At 43.6% G+C, this 24,025-nt stretch overlaps 1 pseudogene across 1 annotated transcript in view; it reads left to right on the top strand.

The window, feature by feature from the left end:
* Positions 1–24,025, top strand: part of LOC147690225 (tumor necrosis factor alpha-induced protein 2-like) — a 113,879-nt pseudogene that overhangs the window by 23,454 nt on the left and 66,400 nt on the right. Inside the window, exons 2-6 of the transcript XR_015300139.1 lie at positions 8,793–8,978; positions 15,979–16,630; positions 18,538–18,652; positions 22,050–22,172; positions 23,294–23,394. The product of XR_015300139.1 is annotated as a tumor necrosis factor alpha-induced protein 2-like (transcript). The remainder of the gene's footprint in view (positions 1–8,792; positions 8,979–15,978; positions 16,631–18,537; positions 18,653–22,049; positions 22,173–23,293; positions 23,395–24,025) is intronic.

Raw genomic sequence — 24,025 nt, 5'->3', positions numbered from 1 at the left:
AACAAAGACAAGAAGCGTGAGTACATCATTACAGCTTCACAACATGTGCAACCGCACATACCTCTTATAACACTTGGAGGACCAACGCCCCACTCGTTTCACTTGTTCAACATTAAGACCCCTAGCTGTAGCTTCCGTAGCAGCCCCTATCCGAAAGGAGTGGGTCCCAAACTCGCCCGGGTTCAAGCCCGCAGCGGCAATTGACATCGCAAGCACCCGCTGAAACTGAAATTTCGTCAGTGGGGTGGCGTCCGCGTGTCTCAACAAGGTCCCCCCCCATGATGCCACCCTTCGTGCTAGGTAGTTTTCTAAACACTTTACTGGACACATGGAGGACCCGGGAATCCTGGGTATGATTATGCAGTCACCCATCCCATCTTGATCGGTCTTGGACCTGACAAAGGAGACAGTCATTGTCTCTCCTCTGACCTGAACGTGTTCCTGGCACAAACCCCCTGTCACATCCCGTTTGTTCCTCGCCACCAGTTCGCTTACCCGCATCGCTCCATGAAATGCCAGCGTAAAAGCGGCTCGGAACAACACCGTCTCAAACTGAGATGAACATGTGGCAGGGAGTGTGGCCAACAACTGGGCCAACCTATCCAAACCTATCGGGCGCCTCTCATCTACTCTGCGACCCTCAAGGCGTTGCCACCCACGCAGCGCTTTCTGTACAACGAAAGACGCTGTCGGGTCCTGGATACCATGAGCCCTGGCAACAAAGGAAATGGCAGCACGATGCCTCTGGGCCGTAGCCACCGATTTCCCAGCCCTACGTAAGGACATCAGAAAATTCACTACCCATTCCTCGTGGCCCCAAAGCCCCTCTCCATCAGTCCCCAAAAAGGCTAAATAGGACCGAAACGCCCCTTCATACGCCTTCCTTGTCCTTGGTGCTAGGCTCTCTCCCACGAGGTGACGAAGTTCGGGGCACCGAGAGACCAGAGAGCTTCGGGAAAGGGTGCCGGCTCTGGGTCCGCTGTGGGAAGGAAACCCGAGAAAGCCTGCATATGAAAACGAGACAGTGCATCAGCTGCCTGATTCAGTACCCCCGGGACATGTTTAGCTCTGAATAGCACATTCAGTTGCATACACAGTAAAACAATTTCTTTGAGCAGTCTTAAAATCAGTTTACATCGTGCTGCCTGGCTATTGATGCACTCGACCACGGTCATATTGTCAGACCAAAATACCACAGAGTGATCTTTGAACCCTTCGGGCCAGGTTCTTAGGGCCACCAAAATGGGGAAAAGTTCCAAGAAAGCAATATTACTTGTCAGTCCATTGTCATGCCACCATGCCGGCCATCTTTGTGCCGACCATTTTGTGCCGAAGATGGCACCAAAACCTATGCTACCTGCCGAATCTGTCCATAGCCCCAGCTCTTCAGAGGACACGGCCGGTTTGTTCCAGACGACTCGACCATTAAAATCCGCCAGGAATGCTAACCAAATGCGCATGTCCTGGCGGACCTCAGCCGATAGTCTCGTGCGATGATGACCCTCCTTTAGGCCGACCATAGCTTGGGCAATTGAACGGGAAAAGGGGCGGGCCATCGGTATAACCCTCAGGGCAAAATTCAACTGTCCCACCAACTGCTGTAACTGATGCAGCGTAACTTTAGATCCATTTATACACATTTGCAGGGCTGCCCTGAACTTCCCCACTTTGTCAGCTGGTAAACGAAAACAACCCTCACTGGAGTCTAACTCGATCCCCAGAAACTCGAGGCAAGTCGCAGGACCCACCGTCTTACCCGGTGCCAATGGCACACCAAACTGCTTCATTAATACACAAAATTCGGCCAAGGCCTGGCCACATTCGAGATCCCCGGCTGCCCCAAGGAACAGAAAGTCATCAAGGTAATGCATTACATGTTGGAAACCCGTCCTCTTTGTGAAGACCCATTGTAGAAAACTACTGAATTTCTCGAAATAGGCACAAGATATAGAGCACCCCATCGGCATACACCTGTCCATGTAATAATGACCCTGAAACATGAAACCTAGGAGACGCTGGTCGTCTGGGTGTACCGGGAGCAACCGGAACGCTGACTCGATATCCGACTTCGCCATCAGCGCCCCGGGCCCCAGGCGATTCAAAATGGCTACGGCCTCATCGAAAGATGCGTACCGCACCGAACACACTTCTGGGTCTATTGCATCGTTTACAGAAAGACCACGTGGAGCTGATAAATTATGAATCAGTCGGAACTCACCCGGGTCCTTCTTGGGGACCACCCCTAAAGGAGAACAAACAAAACTCTGCACCGGGGGTACACTAAACGGGCCGGCAACCCGACCTCGAGTAACCTCTTTCCGGATCTTCTCCTGTACCACGGTCGTATGCTGTAGGACCGAAAGTTGATTTTTACACTTCTCCACACCCTGAAAGTCCCCTACTGGGATGCGGAAACCATACGAAAACCCGTTCCGCAGCACCCCAGCAGAAGTACGATCCGGGTATTCACTGAGCCAGGGAATCATCGCCAAGGTATCAATCGGGGTAGGTAAAGGCGCCCCTCGGACTATGTTAGACCTGTTTGGCGCCTCCTCTACCCCCGTTATCACCCGTTTTGGCTCTGCACGTGGACTCAGGATGGGACGACCCGCACCCACTACATTCATGTCTAAATTTACACGATCCCTGGGGCCTAGTACATTTACCTCTGTTGAAATTCCAGCAGAACCCCCTTTTCCCTGTATTGCTGGCAGGTCTCGAGTGATCGTCGGTACCCGTACCTGATCGAAAGGGCGTCCCCGCATATTGGCGGGAGGATTCGCCAACATTACCCCCTACCAATGGCATTTTCAACATACCTGTCTCCTTCATTTTATCCCATGTCAAAGAATCGTAACAATCCCAGGTTAAGCTTTTATTATGCTCTTTAGCCTTTCTAAAAAGATTATCGTAGCAGAACCAATGGTTACCCTGGTGTGACGTCGAGTACCCCATGATTCGCGACTGATAGGTCGGCAACTCGGAAAGTAACTCGGGCCTACGTTCCCCTAAGATCGACGTAGAAATCCCCCATGCTTTGCCCCAATTGCCAATATTCTCATTCACTTTAAAGGCGGCCATTTTTGCGCGCCAAACACTCGGATGCATGAGGTCTTTCTGGCCCTTAACATGCTCCACCTCATAATGATCAACAAGCAACGAGAAGATGTTCACATATTCCCCCGCCCAAATCTTCTCTTTAATTGCCAAAGGCACATGTTGACCCAACCTTTCTCTACGAGAGGGTGCCGACTCATCCCTCGCAATCGGCAATGGCCGCTTACCTGCACCGGACGCTGCCTCTGCGGTCGTAATCGTCCCTTGTGGTTTGTCAACTACTGCAGCCGGCGCGGACACCGTGGCTGCCTCCCGTTTCTCACGCAGTTGCTTCATCAGCGCCTGCGCATCGACAGCCGTGGCGCCCTCACTACCTTCGCCCAACCACGCTGCAAGTTGTGCTGCCAGCTCGGGCGGCATATCTTCATTGGACACCGGGGTGACCACCACGGGAATCGGATTCCCCTCCACGGGTACTGGGGTTGGCGCTTCAAGCGGGGTACGGGGAACCGGGACGTCTCCCCCAGCTGGTCCCCTCCTTGGCCTCTTGGCTCTCCCTCCTGGGGCTGCTCCAGCCGAAGGACGTTCCGGCCCCCCTTCCCCCTCTCTCTCCGCCACCCGCTTCTTCAGCTCGGTCATCTCCTTCATGAGGACCCGAAGCATCTGTTCAGTCGTCATTCTCTTTCCGCCTTTCTTGGGCATTTCTCCGACAGAGTATCTGTAAGACAAAAAGAAGGATTACAACGCTCAAAATTGGCTCTTCGTTCCGTCTCGAGCTCACGTGCAGCGAGGAGGTGCAGCTTCGGAGCACAGGAACAAGAGGATGCCTTCTGGTCTTGCGTCCCCTTTTATCCGTCTTCAGGGCGGGCGTAAACCCGCCCCTGCCTGCCCCGAGGGCGTGGCCAGCTGCGTCAGTGTCTAGGCCAGCCCACTCTAGGGCGGGAAAAAGCGCGCCCCGGCTACGCCGCTTCGGGCATACCAGCCGAGACACGCCTCCCGCCCAAGATGGCTTCCCGGGGGGATCGTGGTACTCTGCCATACGTGCGGGGGGACCGAGTGGTCGCCCCTTTCCATTATTCCTGTAGTCTTATTTACCCAGATGACATGCTAATTCCTCGCCGCTGTTTAATCCTCCCGGGTATTTAGTGGAAAGGTCTGCAATATATCTGGACTCGAGTCTGCGGAGTCTTCTTAACCTATCACCTCCTCTTATATTTGGTGGAACAATGTCCAATCAAAAGAATCAGAGTTTTGTGCGGTCCTTGTTGTGTTCCTCTGCAAAGTGCCGGGCAACCGGATATGAGATGTCTACCTTCTCGATTGCCCGTTGGTGCTCCAGGATCCTCAGTTTGAGTTCCTTGATGGTGCTCCCTATGTAGCGTGAGCCACACGGGCAGACCAAACAATAAACTACGAACTGGGAGCTGCATGTAATAAAGTGCTTGATCGGCACTTTATTACCGGTGTCTGGTATGTCATATGATAGCACTCGTCTGCTACCACTGCAAGCCTTGCAGTGGCCGCAAGGAAAGAAGCCCGCCATACGCTTCAAGGAATTAGTTTTAGGTGTTAGTTTATCTAGATGACTCGAGACCAGCATGTCACTTAGTGACCTAGCCCTGCTGAACGTGATCAAAGGATGAGCAGGTAGGTCATCCGATAGTACACTATCCGTTTTTAGTATATGCCAGTTTTTATTTAGCATAGCTTTCAGATACTTAGCTCCCGTAGAATACGGAGTAATAAGTCTGAACTTCCCATTTTCCTTGTTGGATTTTCTATTTCTTCCCACAGTAGGATTATCTGTGGCCAAGAGTTTAGTTCTCTGTATCTTCCTTACCTTCTTCAAGGTGTTTTTCAGTAAGGAATTACCATAGCCCCTCGTGGAGAATCTTGCTAAGCATTCCGAAGCGGCCGCCTCGAAATCGGAGTCTTTTGAGCAGTTCCTACGGATTCTTAGTAGTTCTCCGTAGGGAATGCTGTTTTTTAGCTGGGTGGGGTGGCTACTGCTGGCAAAGAGTGTCGAATTGCCAGCAGTATCTTTTCTGTACAGGGTGGTATGCAGTTGGTTACTCTCAATATACACCTTCAGGTCTAGGTACTCCGCTGCCACCGGACTAACTGAGCCTGAAAAATGCACATTGAGGTCATTGATGTTGAGAATTCTGATAAATTCTTCTGCTGAATCCATCCCTCCATCCCAGACGATAAACAAATCGTCAATATAACGATGCCAGCATTTTACATGCCCTGTGTCTGTACCAACTGTGCAGCTATATATATATATATATATATTTCTTCCCTTTCCCTTTAAGATAAATGCAATAGGCAGAAGATATTACAGGTCCACTTGTAAAATGAGGAACACAATCGCAGTTGACACCCCACTTCCGGCCGGTCATTGAGGAGGCGCGTGAGAGTGGTACGCTGCTCCCGGATTGGAGACATGCGGAGGTAGTTGTTTTCTTGAAGCCGTGGCGGCCCCCAGAGAGGCATGAGTCCTACCGCCCGATCTCGTTGCTCAATACCGAGGCCAAGATACTGGCAAAGGCCCTCGCCAATAGGCTCAAGCCCCACATCACAGATTTGGTTAATCCGGACCAAGCCGGCTTTATGCCACAACGTGCCATTAGGCATATCAGGCGAGCTCAGGTTGCGATTTCAGCCTGGCGGGGATTGGGAGAACGGGCTGCGCTGCTGTTGGCAGACAAGGATAGGGCGTTCGACTCCCTGAGCTGGACGTATTTATTTGCCCTATTGGGGTGTCTGAATCTAGGGCCCCGATTCCTGGCATATGTACGGCTCCTATACACGGACCTCACGGCAGCGGTGCGAGTGGGCGGCGGAATATCCCGCTCTTTTAGTATCCAGCGGGGGACGAGACAGGGTTGCCCCCTCTCCCCATACCGATTCGCACTCGCAATGGAACCCCTTGCGGCGTGGGTGCGGATCGACGCTCAACTAAAGGGTTTCCAGTGGTCGACCGATGTGGCGGATAGGATAGCCCTATACGCAGACGATGTGCTGTTTTTTCTCACCGACCTGGAGCGCTCGGGGCCTCTCATTCTGCGAATCCTACAAATATTTGGTGAAACTTCGGGTCTCTATATGAACCCCGGGAAGTCTACCCTCTGGACTCTGGGGGGCCCGCTGCCAATTGGAGAGTGGGCCAATGGGATTCAAGTGGCCGCAGATGGAGTGAAATACTTGGGGGTGTTCCTTACGGAGGATGCGTTCGTGGCCCTGGAGCGTAATATTGCCCCGGTGTGGGAGTGCACACGGGAAGATCTCAAGGCATGGGCCAGAATGCTGCTCTCCATTCAGGGTAGGTCTTCCATTTTCAAGATGGTGGCGCTCCCGCGCCTCCTCTATCCTATGCAGAATCATCTGGCGTTAGTCCCACAAGATTGGTTTCGGCGCCTTAACGCGGCGTTGAGTGGCTTTCTGTGGGAGGGGGGCGCAGTGCGGGTTGCTTTGCGGACTTGCTTTCGCTCCACTTATACAGGAGGGCTGGCCACATCGGACGTCCTGTCATACTATCAGGCATCCCACCTCCTGGTTCTGAACGAATGGTGGTATGCGGACAGGGGAGACCCCGCATATGCAGTGGAACGAGCCCTGATGGGCTCTGCCTCCTTACATACGCTACTATACTCTGCATCTCTACGGGGATCCCTACCATCCATCACGCAGGTGGTATTTCAGGTTTGGCGGCAGGCCCTGCGTAGGATGGGCTGGTGGAATGTCCTAACATTAGAAACCCCATTGTGGCAGAATGGTAGATTGCCTCAGCTCGCGGCCCTAGTGAGCTTCCGGAGTTGGGATGCGATAGGCATCTCTACACTAGGTGATGTCATGTCTTGGGGTGTGCTCAAGTCATTTGATACTCTGCGGGAGGATGCCACGTACCCAATTTTATAAATACCTCCAATTCCGGCATGCTCTTACTCCGTATCTTCAGGGGGTGGAAGACATACCGGAATTCAGTCCCATTGAGGCCAAGGTCTTTATGGGAGAACTACCGGACAAAAAGATGTCCCGCATCTATCAAACCTTAGTGCGCCACTGCTCCACAGACCTTGCACAACTCTGGAGCAGGATGTTGGGGAGCTAGACGAGGAGGATTGGGTGGAGGCACTGGAGGGACCCAGGGGAGCGGCCATTTCCACGTGCTTGCGACTGATACAATTCAGTTACCTTCATCGTATGTATTACACTAGACAGCGCTTGTGGAGGGCGGGATTGATAGCATCCCCAATTTGCCTTGGGTGCGGATCAGAAGTGGGTACGCTGCTGCATACAGTATGGGACTGCAGGGTTCTAGGGAGGTTCTGGAATAGGGTATTCAGTTGTTTGAATGAGGCCCTGGCCTGGGAGCTTCAGAAAGATCCCAAGTTGGCCCTTCTTCACGTGCTGGCTGGAGTGGGGGGCAATCGGTATAAGTGTCATTTACTACTGTTGGGGCTAACCCTGGCCAAAAGGGACATTGCGAGATCTTGGAAGGCGCCCCGAGCCCCGTCACTCATAGCTTGGCAGAACGGGATGGACTTTTGTATGGGCCTGTAACAGCCAATATATGTAGCAAGGGGCTGCCCGCTCAAGCATTACAGAATATGGAAGCGGTGGGCGGACTATCGGGGCCTGGACTTAGACCCGCCTCCAGAGGAAGATGTCTTTCAGTTCACTTGACAGCCTGTGATACAGGCGGACACTGTGGCACTTTTGGCAAGTGTAACATGTTCCAAGCACAACACGGGCGGAGTAGGCACGCGGGGGGGGGGGGGGGTTGAGGGTGGGTGGGTGGGGGGGTTGTGCAACTTTTGCATTTCTTTTGTTGTTATTGTTATTGTTATTGTTATTTTTGATTTGTAGCGCGCTCAATCACCTACAGGCCTCTAAGCGCTCGGGAACCTTTGCCTCAACTGTTTGATTGCATATGAAAATACTTTCATGTCACTGTACTTGATAATTTGCTTCTAGTGATTGTCTGTCAGAGCATTACTTGATATGTGTCCACCATGTAACCAATAAAATCTGTTTTCAAAAAAAAAATGAGGAACACAATGAAGACATGAGGAGCTAGTCAGTTGACTAAAGAGCTGTTTGGACAATTTTATTCTGTTATTTGTGAAGAGATGGTGTGGCTAAGCTCAAAGATATAGTGACCAGAGTATGGATCACTCCCAGCAAGAACTAAAGAGGGCTCTGCAGGCATACTTAGTTAACATTTTAATCAGGGTACCTACCAGTTACTCGCTGTGTTACTTAATGGAGAAACCAGACATTAAAATTGGTAAACAATATTTTCGACTTTTTTCACATCTCCGTGCCATCGTTAGAACGAGCTAAGCTATTAATGAATTGACGTGCTTCTAGCACTGCTTCTATTTCTTGCAAGTGCAGGGCCAGAGGCAATTCTAGCTGTCCAATTCATTCTTAGAAATTGAAATAGCACACACACACAAGTTCGGCAATGAAGACACACATCACCACTTCTTATCATGCCTGTTTTTGGCAAATCATATTCCATATACAATTTTTTTAAAGCATGCCCTTAAAATATGTGTTGAGCTCATGTTACCTATTGATGCTGAAATTTAATGAAGGTTATTCTTTTCTGTTTTGTTACCAGGTGTTGTCATATGCAGGGTTGGGCCTATCTAGGCTTTCATTTCACGGTTCTTCTAGTTTTGGGCTATACTTGTAACACAAACATGTGGTTCTTTTTCAAGCAGGATCTCACAGTGCTGCCACCAATGCGACAGAAATAAAAGCCAAATCAAAAGACGGCAAACTAATGGAAAAACCAATGAACAAAATGAAAGCGGCCAAAAAACACTTATTGAAAATCATCTCGAGTGGGAACATAGAGAAAATACCCGACAACATTGATGTTATGGAGATAAGGAGACCTTCCACAGGTACATATTGTTTGAAAAGAGGGATGCACATTGCTGGGATGCTTTAGAGAGGTTTAAGATGGCAGCAGCCATTAGATGTGCACATGCTACATCCCTTTGTATGTGTCAGTGACTGGTTACCTCAAGTGTTTGTGAGTTATTATCTCAGTCACCCACTTGTCTGGGCGGCAGTCGGTCCCACGTGGCCGTGGGGTCTGCTCTGTTTGTCAGCACCTTGAAGTGTTCTTCATCCAGTGCATGGAGGCCTGACGTGGTGGCCTACTAAATCGACTGTGCTGTTCGCTAGTTAATATTTAAGAACATTTTGGCGCAGTTGCAAGGCAGGCTGTTGAAGACTTGACAAAGTTGCAAAAGCAACATGCGTGGAAGGCCAATTTTCTATGAGGTTTAACTCTTGGCATAATGTATCCAGCATGCACAATTGTACACAATTCTCGATTCCTGAAGTGTTACAAAGTGTTCATGTTTTTTGTTCAATTACTCTTATTGCACAATTTTCTTCCTGCGCAAAATTATATTTGCATAGGAATGTAATTGAAAGTGGAGTTGAAGGCAAAATTTGTGGCATAATGCATAGAAAATTTATTTTCCCACATCGCTAGTTGTTGCCACCAATATTTGCTATCCACAACAGGATTTGCTGTTTTTGTCTTCACCGTTATAGTCGTAAACCCTTCATTTGCAGAGCTTTTTATAATATGGTGCAATTATGTAATAAAATGAATATGAAGTCGATTCAGTAAAGCAGAGTGGGTTTAATAAAACCTCATCCATAAACAGCCACAGGTAACTGACAAGTAGAGAATCAAGTAAACAGGTACATTCTGAGAACTTAGAATGCAAAGGAGGATGACACAACTTAAAGGGGAAGGAAGGGATAACAAGGGAAGGAAAGAACATCACACATCTCCCTTCTTTACAAATAAGAGAAGTAAACCAAGTTAGGCAGTATAAGCAAAAAGAAATGCAAGCTAAACATAATCTTTCAAGTGGTACGGTGCACTACGAATCCTTTGACTTCTTGTAGAAGGAGAGGATAACCTGTCTAATGGAGAATTGGAAGGAAGAAGGAAATTATTGCACAAACCAGTATCACAACGAGAAGAGTCAACAAATAAATTAGGATTAACAACCACAACACGACTCTTGTTCCAGATTCTTCCATCTTCAGTCTTTACAGCATTCCTGAAAACCTTGATAACCGCTCTAACATCGGTATATTTGGACCACGGTTTGCGTCCAACCGGAGTCTTTATTTTTACAAGATCACCAACCTTGATCTCTTGAAAATTTACACTTTTCTTTTTGTCAAAATAAGACTTACGTGCATCCTGCTTAAACAGTTCTTGCCCTCCATTCGCCTATATCATTATCCACTAGACCTTTGTTTAAACACATCCACCCAGGACACAACAAAGTATTAGGAATCCTCCCTTTAAACAGTTCAAATGGAGACCTCCCAGTAGAAGAATGAGGGACAAAGCGAGAGGTATTTATCCTGTCTTGGAGAGTGGATTTCCAATTTAAACCAGAGGCACGAGCAAGTTGAATTGACTCCTTCAGTGTTTTATTGACCCTCTCTACAGCACCGTTAGTCTCTGGGTGATATAGTGAACATTTCTTATGGGCAACCCCACATTTTTTTAGAAAGTCAACAAAAACTGAGGAACAGAATTGAGGGCCATTGTCAGACAGAAGACTATTTGGAAAACCTTCTTTACAAAACAGAGGTTCCAAGAACTTAATGATGGAATCAGAGGTAATTTCTCTGACAGCAGAAACTTCAATCCACCTCGAGTAAAGATCAATTAAAACGATGAGATAGGGAGTATCGGAAATACCAGATAAAGGACCCACAATGTCAATAGCCACCTCATCCCAAGGATGACCGGGTAAGGCCCTCTTAACCATTGGCATTTGTTTAGTCTTCAGGATCTTATCGCTAGAACAACACTCAGGACATTCTCTAACCATTCTTTCGATTTCAAGATCCATACCTGGCCACCAAAATTGCATACGTAGAAACTCTTTGGTTTTCACAATCCCCAAATGACCACAATGGGCATGAGCTAACAATTTTCTTCTAAGAGAAGAGGGAGGAACAAGTTTAGTACCTCGAGTCAACAGACCATTATTTACAGAGAGTTCATCTGAAACTAAAGACCAAGGTTTAGACAGACGAGATTTACTCATTAAAGACAGTATAACCTGAGAAATTTCTTCATCTTTTCCCAACTCCAACCTCCATTCAGTTTCATCAATTGCACCATCAGTAATTTCACACACATTGGTACACTCATCAGGTTCACAAAAATCATCTTGATCAGCATTCTCACTGTCAACTAATCTAGATAAACAATCAGCCGACCGGTTAGCAATCCCAGGAATATATTCTACATCAAACTCAAATTCCTGCAGAGAAACAATCCACTTCCTGATTCTTGAGGAAATGGCATCAAGACCCTTCTTTGAAAAGACCTCTCTCAAAGGCTTATGATCAGATAATACACACACTTTCGTTCCCCAAACAAGATTCCTAAACTTTCTCAAGGCCCAGAAAATTGCGAGGGATTCCTTCTCTATTACAGAGTAATTAAACTCTGAACCTCTAAGGCAACGAGAGGAACAACAAATAAGAAAATCCTTACCATTTCTCTTCTGGACTAAAACGGCACCCAGCCCTTTATCACTAGCGTCAGTAAACAAGATAGTGGGTAGTCCAGGAACAAACGCATGAAGAGAAGGGGCCTTATTCAACTCTTTCTTGATACACTCAAATTCAGCCTTACATTCACTAGACCAATCAAACACAAGATTTTTTGAAGTTAGTTTTCTCAAATTATGGGTTTTATCAGCGAAATTGGGAATGAATTTTCCATAAAATTCCACCATGCCTAGAAATGAGAGAAGTTCTTCTTTACAAGTTGGATCCTTAACTTTGTCTATAGAATCGACAAGTTCTTTCTTTGGAAAGACCCCATCACCAGTAATACAATGACCTAAGTAGTTAACTTCTTGAACCCTAAACTTGCATTTGGATCTTTTTAAGGTCATACCTGCACCATCCAATCTTTTTAATACCTCAGACACACGACAATCATGCTCAAGAACACTACCTCCATAAATTAACAAATCATCCTGATAGCACTTAACACCTGACAAGCCTCTTAAGATCTTTGACATGATACGTTGGAAGACAGAGGCGGCAGAGACGAGGCCAAAAGGCATCCTCTTAAATTTAAACGTACCCATTGGTGTAATAAAGGCAGTCAAGTCTTGTGAATAAGAGTCAAGCTCTACCTGATGGTATGCGGAAGCTAAATCGAGAATGGTAAAATACTTTGCACCTTCTAAAGTGCTGACTATCTCATCTATATTAGGAAGGGGAAACCTGTCAACAACCACCTCCTTATTTAGTGCCCTTAAGTCAATGCAAAGACGAATTTCACCAGTAGGCTTCTTTGCGATAACCACAGGAGCAAGCCACTCAGTTGCCTCCACGGGTTCAATAATATCATTTCTCACAAGTTTGTCAAGTTCTTCTTGAACTTTCGCTTGTTCTACAAGAGGAATCCTCCTTACTTTTGCCACAACAGGAAGAGCATTGACTTTTAATTTGATATGGTGTTTGTAACCACGCAAACACCCTAATTCTTCTTTAAAAACATCAGGAAATTGTTTTGCTAAAGACAAAGACAGGCTTTCATCACTCATGTTGTCACGTATTGGATTAGATACTTCGTGAATTTGGGCTTGAGGAGAGGCATTAGGATCAAGTGTCACACCTAAATAGCGTTGGTGCAACCAACCTAATAGTGCATCACCTTTCTTTGACACGTAAACTTTACCAACAGTGATCCTTGAACCAAGTTCTATCTCAGCCATGAAGTAACCCACCATCCCAATAGGTTTCTCGCTATACCCTAAGGGAAAAATGTCACATTTGAACAGTTTTACTTTGCCTTTAAATAGTTCATTATACAACTTTTCATCAATTATAGTTATTTTTGAGCAGGAATCAAATTTTAAATTAATCATAGAGCCTTCCACACTAACCAAATGAGAGGGATGATCAGATTTGTCATCTTTAACCTCAAAACAAATCGATCTTACATGAGGTTGAGACCATCTTTTCCGTGAGTTGTCACTATAATTTGTTTTGCTCCTGCACAATTTTGCAAAATGACCCTTCTTATTACATAAATTACATGTCACCTTTAACGCTGGACACATAGGTGAATTAGCCAAATGACCAATTTGACCACACCTAAAACAAGAAAATCTGTTACCGGACAAAGAAAAAGAAGGATTAGTTGACCTAACATGCTTCTCATCATTTGTGACATTTTCTACTTTCTTTACTTGATAGACAGTCTCATCAATTTTTACTTCGTCTTTAGACTCAGAAGTGGATGGCTTTTCTTTTTCTTTTTTTAGTTCTCCGACACATCTTGTCATATGTTCTACTTGTTTAGCAATAGTCAAAACTTCTTCTAAAGGAGGCTCATCCTTCAGCCACAGTTCTTTTCTTATGTCGTCATGTGCGCATCTCAAAACAAACTGATCACGTATGCGTTCATCAAGTGTCTGACCAAAGTTGCAAGAAGAAGCAAGTTTTCTCAAAGAAGATACGTATTCTTCTACAGTTTCATCTTTTTTTTGTTCACGTAAACCAAAATGGTACCTTTCCATGATGGTGCTAAGTCTAGGTAGATAATGCCTATCAAGTTGTAGAATGGCTATTTCGTATTCATTTAAGTTTCTTTGTTCTGCAGCTGATAAGTCTGGTAAATGTTCAAGAACATCCTGTCCTTCACCTCCTAGACAATGAAGAAGAAGTGAGTGTTTTCTTTCAGCACTCAAGTTGGTTCCGCAGACCCTAGCATAATTTGTGAATATTTTTTTCCATTTTTTCCATTTTACATTAGGCTCCCCTGGACTTGTAAGGAAGAATGCAGGTTTTGTTACATTTTGCATTTTTCTTTTTTTTTTATATATCTGTTAAAAAATGTTTTTAAATAAGTTTATATCCTGTTATTAAGGTTAATTTTCCTTAATTATGAGTAATTTACTTATTTATAGAACTACTTCCTTTGTGCCAAAATATTTTAGTAAAATAAATAAGAAATCAAGTGTCAATTGTTCAAAGTATTGTGCTTTTTGCAGGACAACAGGAGAAAGAAGGTAGTAAGATTGAATGTTCCACTTTCCAATGCTTGTTTAAAGGAATAGAACGTGTTACAACAAAGGACAATCTACAGGAATGCAGCGTAGTCCTCTTGAGGCGCAGCGTTAGACACAAACAATGTACGTTCTATTGGAACGCATTTCTCCTTAAGCGCAGCATGTGGAACAATGTTCATTCTATTTTAACGCAGCTCTCCTTAAACGTTGTCAGATCGTCAGCGCGTTCTATTGAAACGCAGCGCGGCTCTCCTGAAGCGCAGCGTGTGCATTGGCTTTTTTCTTTTTTAGATCGTCAGCGCGTCTGGAACGCATGCGTTTGAAACGCAAGCCAACGTCACAAAATTGAAGAGCGAAGCGCGAGCACCAAACGTTTTTTTTTTTTATATTACGCGCAAAGTCTTTTAGTCTTAAATCCTCAAGTCCCATATATTGTAAACGAAACCTCCCGCTCTCCTCACCATTATGACACTTTCAAAGCTGCCGCTGGGAAGTCTTCGCTTCTCTTTTAATCTTGAAAATCAGCCGCTGGAGGAGAAGGCAGGTCAGGAACCTTGATGTGTTATGTTGAGGTTGTTTCGTTTCCGATCGTCGCCAGTATAATATGGTGCAATTATGTAATAAAATGAATATGAAGTCGATTCAGTAAAGCAGAGTGGGTTTAATAAAACCTCATCCATAAACAGCCACAGGTAACTGACAAGCAGAGAATCAAGTAAACAGGTACATTCTGAGAACTTAGAATGCAAAGGAGGATGACACAACTTAAAGGGGAAGGAAGGGATAACAGGGGAAGGAAAGAACATCACACTTTTATTTTGCAAACTTTGTATCATTTGTAAGTAGATTTGTCAAAGTTTATGGCAGCAAAGTCTTCAGCTTTGCACACCCTAAAGCTAGGCACATGTGTCCCCATTTCACCTCAGACATTGATATGTTGCATGAGGTCCAGGTGGCAGGGTATCTCCCAAACTAGTGCAGTTGCCCTGCAGTGAAGTCTGGCTGTGCATGTGAAATTTGGCTGGTACATTCTCTCCCACCAATAACAAAAAGCATTGCCAAAGTTAAAAGTCCAGCTTTTTGTTAGAGAAATGGTTGATAATTGTTGGGTGACTCTGTGTGTGTTACCAGCTGTTGCTAAAAAGAAAATACATTATTGAAGCAACATCTTGGTCTACAATATGGAAGCTGGGAGTATGGCTTTTAGTTGAAAACACTGCACTAAAGATAGGTGCTATAAAATGGAGTTGGGGCTACAGCTTGCATTCTAAATGGTGATGGTGAAAGACATACAAGGAAAAAATATTGATGGTATATATTTCTGACAATGGGCTATTTTTCTGTGCATCAAATGAAGCTATACATCCAATAATGTTATTATGACAACAAAATAATACAAATAAACGTGTAATGGTGATTAGTGAATACTCAGCCTGTCATAAAGACAAAAAAGGGCATTCTTCCTTAGCAAAAGAGTCATAAACAGTAAATACGTCATCATGTGGGCCAAGTAAATACTTCAAATGCGCACACACACACTGTAGCCTCAGACTAAATGAACCTTTATATATATTTTGCCCTGCTGGGGTTGCAGTTTGATATTAAAATGGGATTTCAGAGTCTCTTCCGTAAATTCACTGGGATATGGTGTTCTGTCTGGTGATTTCACTGATGTTATATAATGAGGCTGAAATTCTAAAAAGTAATCATCATTACTTATGTTAAATAGGACAACTTAATTCTGGTATTTTTATTCTCAATCTAATGTAAAGGAACTACATTACAGATTCAAATATTTGCCTTTTCATTTTTGCAGTTGAACACGTTGAGGAATCCATTAATTCGGGAAGATTCCACAGTGCTATCCAAGAACTAATTGATCTGCAGCACAAAGCATTAAGACATACAATCAGTAACAGCCAAGAGGAATTACAGAACCAACAGGAAAAAGTAACACGACTTTATACTCATCTGTGGGAACAAATGTCAAAGATATTCCACAAATCTGTGAGTGCACTGTCCAGCCAGAATATAGATGAACCTGTAGCGACTGCGGAGCTCAAAGAGGCGGTGAATGCACTTGTAGAGCAAGTCAATGAAGAAAAGAAAAGTGATTCTGAGACAGCAGAACTTACTCCAGAGTCCAGGGAATGGATGGCAAAATGGGAAGAAGTAGTAAAGCAGTCAGTTAAAGAAAGAATGTGTCAATTACCACAGACCACGAGTGACAAAACCACGTCATCGGTTTCCGATGAGTTAAAACACATGGGCAAGGCAATAAAATCAGATTTATATATTGTGGCAAAACAAATTAAACCGCTTTACCCAGAGAACTTTGATGTGTGTACCATCTATGCAAAATTCTATATCCAGCATTTCTCTTCGCAACTTAACACCATCACAGAATGCGGATTGGATGAACCGGATACCACTCACCTGCTGGTTTGGGTGCACTACATCTATCCTAAGTAAGATTTTACAGTTTGGTTTAATTGGGGATAAATACACTGTTGAGGGTCTGTGGGGTTTAGGTGTCTTTTCAAAATGTCATGTCAACCATCTGCAATCCCTACTTTCTCTTGTAACACCTTTATGTGTTACTGGTAGCTCCTGCTCTCCTCTGTTCCTTTTAATCCAGTAATAAATAATAAGACACTCCCTGCCTGCAAGTAGCCGAAACCTATAATACTAATAGTGAATCAGAGAAAGAAGCCGCTTCTAACGATTTCAAGAACCTCTCCCAAAAGAACTCCTCCCAAGCACAAATGTTAGAAGAATAGCTCCTATCAAGACACACAACCTGAGAATAAATAAGTCACAAGTCCAGCCCCGAATACATGAGTCACAACAGCAGATCAGCTGATGCCCACCACAGTGATCTTGACCTCATGTGATTCAAAGATTCTTTGTTAAATTACTACTCCCTTCACACCAGCATGGGCTGACAAAAAGAAAGCATGGCTAGGCAAAAATCAACAGGAGGCCTACCTATCATTTACAAAAATATTTTATGCAAAAAACAAAACACATCTACAGCTTTCTCCACTTTCAAAATCCCCAAACAGCCCCGAAAACAACTGAATCTATTATATCTTACATCTATGTCTTCCATGATCTATGAAAGGAAAATGGATTTCACCAGCTACCCTAAATTATATTTTGCTGAAAGTTTAACACCATTTCTCAATATTATATTTCTTGACCACATCAAAGGCTACTTGGAAAATTGCAAAAACAAAGCCTTTTAGACTTCAAACCTTCACTGAAAACTTGTTATTTCTGCCTGTTCATCATATTCAGTGCAAGTGAGCTCAACTAATATATGGTTGATAGATCAAAAAAGCAAGGAGAAGCCTAAGAAAAAAATCGAACGCAAGTCCTAAACAATCAGCCCATATTCCAGATATATTTGGCAATGCAAATGTACACCATTGGCATTGCCCAAATTCAGGATCTTATTTAAAGCTGATGAAGACGGCATCAGTTCACCAATCACATTACCAATCATACTGCTGAAGCAACCTCCGAAACAAAACAACATTTTTTTACTTCTCAAATGAAAAACACCTCGCTGATCATATCTAAAACTAATCCATTGGACAACCAGCCTTATATTTTCTATCCCAATCTGAAGTTAGGGATGTCAAAGTCCCCCCATCTCCAAGGACAAACTTGTGAAAATCAATAGCACCCCAAAAACACCAAGAATTTTTCAGACCATCTGCCCACCTCCACTATCATGTTCCACTTTAGGCTCCCGATTAACACATAGCTCCACGCAATGAGCCGTTCCTTTGTCAAATGTCATCTGACCTTCTCCAAGTTGGTCGAGTTCATGGAATTCTAAAGTTCTGGGTGCTGAGCCCCTAAAGAATGCTGAGCCCCTAAAGAATGCCAATCATCTCCACCAGATGGGTTGTATGAAGAACCAAGAGGCTTTCATATAGTAATTGACTAGGATCACTTAAATTGCCTGTCAATCAGAAGACTTAATGATCAGTATGCCAGGTAGCAGGGCAACAATAAATGTGTTTTTTGTCAAGCGCTGACACTAAATAATATCAGGAGTGAGACTAGTGCCAGGAACAACAGATTTATAGCTACAGTGCCATTTTGGGAAGTCTTGGAATAGATCTACTTTGTTGGCATAAGTTAAACACTTTGGAATTTTTACATTGAGCTAACATGTATCCTTCTATACAGAAGAGCTTACACTCAAAATCTATACTTTAATTGTTTGAATTTGAAAGAAATATAGGCCGTTCGCATTGCAGACATACTCTAGTGAGTGGCATACTCTGTTCTAATGCATACTGCTTCATATGCTATGTATTTCACTTAATTAAATATGCAACTATGATTGTTTCCTTTCCAGTGAAATAATGAAGCACCCTGATTTAGTTCACAATGTATGCTGGGAGAAAATAGGACCCCTTCTACCACTAGAAAAGATTTTAGATCTTGAAATACAGTATACTTTAAATGTTGTGGTGAGTCTATTCATTTTATACTTATGCAGTGAATGTTTACATGACACACTGGTGTTATTTTTTTGTTCTTTTTTGGAATATTGTTTATGAAACGTGATTTGTTCACAATGCTCATGAAACCAGGGAGCCTTGTGTCTAGTGACTCCTGAGATGAATATGTGACATTAATTAAATATCATTCTTATGGGGTTTATAGTAAAATACCAAGCATTCTTATATGCAAAAGATAGTGTGCCGTCAAAAAGAGCAGGAGAGCCAGATGAATGAGTGGAGGCCAGCCGTGGCCGGTAGTGGGAGTACCGGACGGGCGATGATGTGGGGAGGGGGAGGGGCAGGGTGGGGGGTGGTAATGTATGGATTACGGACCTTAACAGGTAAGTAAACATATAAATAAATAAAATGAATTTCGTTGTGCGCACTGCATCGCATTTGGTAATGCAGTGCGCACAACGAAATTAGTTTTCTTTATTTATGTTTACTTACGTGTTACGGGCCGTAATCCATACATTACTACCCCCCCACCCTGCCCCTCCCCCTCCCCACGTCACCGCCCGGCCGATACTCCCACTACCGGCCGCTGCTGGTGAGGCCACTGGGGTGCAGGACATGAGCAGCATGTCCTCAGTATCTGAGCCAGACTGCATTCTGAAAAAGCATCAAACTCCCTACATCAATAGGAAGGCTTCAGCAAGATGGAATTGAGAACAATTGACCTGCTTATAAATATTACTGTTGATGCTTTCAGGCATCTTTGTAATAGGAGCAGTGGTTCTGAACCTTTTGACTTTTGTGGCCCTCACTGAATCATTACTGGAATCTGAGGGCCCCCATTGTGTTCTCATTGGAAACTGGGGACCCCTGAACTAAGCAATTTCTATGATTTGAACTTAAATACAAAAACAAGCCTATCAAACACATGTTAAAATCTTGAAATATTTGGTTTAATCCACAATGAAATATAGAAAATGTTTTCACATTTTCAATTTAGGTTCTTTATATAAATGAATTAATTGTAATATTATTTAGTTTTTTAACACAGTTCGGGATCCCCAGAGTAGGCCACACAGACTCCTAGAGGCCATTTGACCACACAGGGCCGGCCTTAGGCATGTGCAAGCTGTGCACCTGCACAGGGCCACCAAACCCCAGGGGCCACCACGCCAATATATATCCTTAATATAATAATCCTCTGAGGATGGATACATATTTGCGTGGTGGCCCCTGGCAGGAATTTGGTGGCCTCCGGCTCTGTTCCACTTTCAAACACCCTGAACCCCGCCCCCCCCCCCCCCCCTATTCACTGGCCTCCGCGATCCACCCCGCCCGGACCCCCTCTTCCGGGGCCCCCTACCTACGCTCCCTGCCCAGGGCCGCCATGAGCCTAGAGCCGCCCCTGGACCACAGGTTAAGAACTGCTGACCTAGATGCCAAATTACTGATTAGGCATACCGTTCTGTGCCTTAAGAATGTAGACCACTGGGTTTTGCGTTAAAAACAGGCACTCAGATTCAGCTCAGAGTAATCACTTATTTTGAGTTTGTCACTATTACTTCCAGAATTCGGAAACACAATTCATTTGCTCTAACAATGATGTACTGCTGTCCTGGGTATGCAAGCATCATTTTTTGAATTAGTAATATAATTAGATACCAGATATTGCTGGTGCACTGACATTTACCATACAATTTTTCAACAAAAGTCATATTCCCCAAAATTGAACACTATTGTTACCCCATTATATCCAGGCTGTGTAAAGGACTAAGTGAGAGAAACACTTTGGCTGCCATTATGACTGGCTGCTTTTAATCCATGCAGACAGTAGAGGCCAAAAACTCCAGATTAAAGTCTGGGACAAAATTAAGAGTTACCCAGATAAGCGGACCAGATGTTACTAATGTAGTTTGGAAATTGCTCATTTCACAGGAAAACCTCAGGATTCCACCTATAATCTGCATTAACCCTGGCCCCTCTGCAGTTCCTATTACCTCCAGTGTGTAGATCTAAGAAGGCCCCAGTGTGTAGACATAAGAAGGCCCTTAAAATCCATGCCATGTAAACCTAAAGAATGTGTGGACTCCCTTATGCCTTGGCTAGATCCAATCGTCTGTCATATAACAGCATGTTACTTGCTGGCCCTTTCCACAATGCCAAGCCATCATCCAACAACATATTATCCCATCTTGGACTGACCATGCGTCAACCAAATCATCAATGGAATCTTCCTCGGTCTTTTCTTTTGCTTTCCACTGTCACAGGTATACACTGTATGTGTCCAAGTTTTATAAAGAAGCCTGGCCACAAGGGATCATGGTTGCCAATATACATAACACTGTTAATACATTTATATCGAAAAGTCGCTGTCTGTCAGATGCCATGTTGTTCCAGGGTCAAATGACATCCCACCCCTTCCTCCAGGACTTCCCTCAATGGATTCCACCATATGTTTGTGGATGAAAGGACTAGAAGAAAGACACAGCCTTACAATTTGGAAACTGAACTCACTTCTGTCTGACATGTAATTTAATAATTAGGTTGACACAGTGCTATTACAGTTCTACTTATGAGAACTAAAATATGAAGTGCAGGATTGAAAATAGTACTTGGCCTTGATTATTATTCTTATCCCTTTATACATGAAATAAATGAGGAAGTTGAATACAAGAGTCTGTTAAGGACTAATTTTGCATTCAATTATTGACTGGAAAATAGGCCAAATTATGATTTGCGAATAAGAGTTCATGTTTAAATTTGAATAGAGGTAATGTAGTCAATATAAAGGGTGAAATCAGGATACAGAATGTTGGCTGTTGCTGGTGTCAAAGCTTCACGTCATTTTACTAGGGGAATTACCACCCAGTAAAATCGGTTCGTGTTCCAACACCCAGGAAAACTAGGTGCGGGAAGACTGACTTACTCATGATCAGGCACAGCAGGTTTCCATATCGTAATTCCGCCCTGCCTGACTCATCACGGACTTGGTATATAAAATAAAGTATTGAATGGATTGTGTCCACGCTCTTAATAATAGATCTTACCATGACCCACTCAAAGGCCGTTCCTTTATTAACAATTGGATCATAAAATGGAGATTTGAACATTAAGATTTCTGCAGCAGGCACTTGATCAACTCCGCCATCTCATGTTCATTATTTGCCAAAAGTCAAATTCGGGAGCTTGTGCTACTATTAACCTGCATGACACAATAACAAACTAGTGACTATATGTGTATTTTAGTGTAATTTTTTTCAAGACTAGTGTGAAGTGTGTTTGGTAAGTCATGATAAGTGTCTTACCATTGTAAGAAAGATTACAGTGAGAGTTTCTATATGACCGGTTGTGTCTTTTATTGTGCTAACACATGCTAACCTGAAATTTTATTTTGTTTACATCCATAAAGTCATTAGTCGAAGATCTAATGAAAAAAAGCTTAGACATTGAAGCTAAATTTTGGACAGAAGAGAAACTACCAACAATATTGAATATTGTGTATCACAGTGAACTGCCCTTCAATATAATTCAGGTAATATTAGAAGTTCCCAATGTGAAATTAATTACTTGAAAAAATATTTAACCGTAACTGAAACAACTTTTTTGCTAAAAACGCTGTGAATTTAACTTTTTGTAGTCTGGGGTATGTGAATTAACTGCAATAAAATTAAGCTTAATGATTATGATCCTGTGACCCTTGATGGAGTGTGCGGTGGCGAAAATATTTTCCTCCACAAATTAGATTTTTGTTAAAGTTTGGAATCCTTCTGAACTTCACAAAGTTGGCAAAGCTTTTGAGAAAACAAATTGTGAGAAGACATCAATTAAAATGAGATTGGTGGAAGCAAAACTTTGTAAAATGTCTATTAGGATTAAGTTCTCTCACCAACGCTATCATTTATTGAGAAACATTCTCCCACAAAATGTAAATGGGATCAAGTGAACAGTGTGAAGTTCTCCGACCTTCGAAGGTGATTTTTAGAATTTCAGCCATGTATGAGTACAATTGTTTGGATTTCTTTATTTGCAAGGAGTAGTGATGTGGAGCTCACGTTTGGCCTCCCTGTTGCCTCTAATATTGTCCAAGTGAGGCACATCAATCAAAACATGGCTAGCTCACGAGAACCACACAGAGGAGAGCCGTAACCAAATATTCCTAATAGTCGCTAAAGATAGTTAAATGATAAATTCTTATATAAACATATAGTCTGTTTCTAAATGTTGGACTGTAATCAAATGTGTAGGGAAAGCTGTTCAGTTTTTTTTTTATTGATTTCTAATATATTTAAATGTTTTATTGTTAATTGGCATTTGCATAGTGAACATAATATATTTAAATATTTGATTGTTAATTGGCATTTGCATAGTGAACAATCAGCAAGTTTGATTTTTAGGAGGGCTGTTTTCTATAACGTGTATTGCAATAAGACAACTTTCAGCATTCTCTTGTGATGCGCCGGAACTTGGACAAAGTTGTATTAGCTTTTCCCTTTGGTCAAGCACCTCCTGGTCGAATTGAATTTACCACAATGCCTCAACCGGTCCATTGTGCTGCTGATCGCTTGTTACACAGTATTTTAAGAAATGCTTATGGATTTCATCTGAGCCAACATCTTAACAGTTAAATGTGAATGTGATTCCATTTTCTTGTAGATGCTCTATGGACAAATGGAAGGAGCTAATAAAGTGTCTCTTCAGCTTGCTAAACAGCTCTTGCCTCTACTGATACAACAACTTGCCACATTTCTAGAAAGGTATGACCACTTAATGTAGACAAATGTAATTTGTTCCCTTTATTGAGGTAGGACTTTGCACACCCATGCCTACAGGTCCTGGATGTTAAGGAGGAGTGAAAATGTCCTGTAAATAGAAAGTAATCGGAAGGTAGGTTTTTCATCACACAGCAGTTGGGCCATACCTGTAGGCAGGTCACATTTTTAGGATACCCAATAGCACAAAACAAACTAGGGAAAGCTTCACAGGATACTCCCATTGAAGATTCTGGAGAGGCATAGAACACCATGAAACATTCCAAATATATGTCGTCATCTCACAACCCAAGTGTTGTTCCTGGAATGGTAGCAGGTCGTGCTAGTTTTCACCTTTGTGTCCCTCTATCCTAAATTCTACACTCAATGCTCTCACTACATATGTGTTGGAAATGACAAACATATTTCTGCAGGTTGCCAGAGGAGCAGACTTTTCTTAGGGATAGCAATAGGATCCGTGTCTCTGGGCAAGACAGTTTTTAGAATGCCCAATATCAAAGCAGGTTTTTCAAGGAACACTTTCAGATCCAACTTCCATAAAGCCTATCACAGAAGCAAAATGGCCAAAAGATGCACTTTCAGAACAGGTACCAACATTCCTGCCACCTCACAGCCC

The sequence above is a fragment of the Lissotriton vulgaris genome, chromosome 9, assembly GCF_964263255.1.
Source record: "Lissotriton vulgaris chromosome 9, aLisVul1.2, whole genome shotgun sequence".
Classification (NCBI taxonomy): domain Eukaryota; kingdom Metazoa; phylum Chordata; class Amphibia; order Caudata; family Salamandridae; genus Lissotriton; species Lissotriton vulgaris.
The sequence above is the reverse complement of the archived record's forward strand: the minus strand, read 5'-3'. Positions and strand labels throughout refer to the sequence as shown.